The sequence below is a fragment of the Frankliniella occidentalis genome, unplaced genomic scaffold (genome assembly GCF_000697945.3).
Source record: "Frankliniella occidentalis isolate FOCC.00 unplaced genomic scaffold, Focc_3.1 Scaffold127, whole genome shotgun sequence".
NCBI classification, from domain to species: Eukaryota; Metazoa; Arthropoda; class Insecta; order Thysanoptera; family Thripidae; genus Frankliniella; species Frankliniella occidentalis.
In genome coordinates this window covers 43,636-45,245 of record NW_026267254.1, presented here as the reverse complement: position 1 = coordinate 45,245, position 1,610 = coordinate 43,636, and the positions used below count along the sequence as shown (strand labels likewise).

The window sequence follows — 1,610 nt, the reverse complement described above, 5'->3', positions numbered from 1 at the left end:
CACCTGCAGGTGAGCGACATTTCTTTCGTACACTTGAGGGGGTAAACGTGTGAATTTTTTCACACCTTTACCCCCCTAAGTGTACGAATGGAATGTCGCTCACCTGCAGGTGAGCGACATTCACACACTTGCATTTCCAGTGCAGTTTTCTCTGCAAGCTTCACTCACGGCCATTCATTGACGCCATTCGAAACCGTTGTGCTGATGTATCCAACGCCGATTGAAATGCATTGGTTCTTCATTTAATACTTCATTCATTCACTCCATTGCATGCCATTCCATTCATTTCATTGTGAAAATATTTTAAATTTCCCAATGATCCCATGCACCTAGAAAATGCGTTCTTTGAATCAATTATTTTGGCCATCTTCAAAGAAATTTGTCACTTGATTACGAAGTAAAAACAATATTGAAACGAGAAAAATCTCTGTCGTTAGGTCTATGAGTTAGTTGTAGAAACAAATACCGGCGCGGTTCAAGTGTGTCAGTGGTGGGGGGAGGGGGGGGGTGTCGTCGCTAGACAGTCGTTCAGGGTAGGCAATTTTATGGTGCAAACCCCCTTAAAGTATGCAACCCAGCCACGGTGCCTCGTGGATGACACCCAAAGTTTACACACAGACGGGTTTGTCTCCCTGATACTACATTTGTTTGTGGTTATGCAGGCTTCCCAGTGCGAAATGAATTTTAAGCGATATCGAATCGACATCAGAACGATATCGTTTTCAAGCTTCTGACTCAGAACTGATACGAAAATGGGCCCGAAATCAACACTTTTCTTATGTCCGATATATCGTTCTGATGTCAATTCGATATCCACATTTCTCGCTGGGTTAGATGTTTCCAACCGTGTTCTGCTCGTTCTGGTTCACCCGGCTTGCACCTAAAGCCGAGTCCCTCTGCCCGGGCCGCCGTCGCGACGGCGCTTGCGGCGAGGAGGCTGCAGCGCGCGGTTTAGGCGCCACCGGGTCAGCAACTTGCTGAAGGCAACCCGTTGCGGCGCAAGTAGATCGATGCGACCAGTAGAACCAACAACTGGTAATTATCCCGCGGGCTATATACTCTACGCGGGGGTGGGGCGGGGCCGGGCGGGGCGCCTGGTCCGGAGTCGGGCGGGTTGCGTGGTCGACCAATATAATCGGTGACATCAACGCCGGAGCTCCGCTAGCCAATGAGAGCACGCGCACGGGCCGGCCGCGGAGCTGATTGGCAGATCAGAGGGACCGCCGCGCCGCGCCGGGGAGCCCTGTATTCAGAGCACCTTGTCGGCGGCGGTGATGGTCGGTCAGAGAGATTCTCGAGAAGGGGTATGACGTCAAAAGCGACGTATATATCTAGAAGCGCACCTATTCTTTTCTTTTCGGCGGGTGTTTATAAAGCCAAAAAACAGAGAAACAGTTGCACTTTTCGGTTGAACCAGATTTTCATTTGCAATTTTCCATTTGTGCGTAATTAGAGCTATTGACATTCTTATGCAAGGATGTGCCATACTTAGGCCCCGCCTAATCCCATGCTTCTTGTTTTGGTTAAAATACTGTACCCTATTCAGGCGTGTGGATGGGTTGCCTACTCGCTCCGCGCCGTAAGGCAAGCGACGCTCGGGCAAGCTCGCC

General features: G+C 50.1%; 1 protein-coding gene across 1 annotated transcript in view; it reads left to right on the top strand.

The window, feature by feature from the left end:
• The window catches only part of LOC113211262 (noggin-like), a 25,088-nt gene that overhangs the window by 926 nt on the left and 22,552 nt on the right, over nt 1–1,610 (top strand). The window lies entirely within an intron of this gene.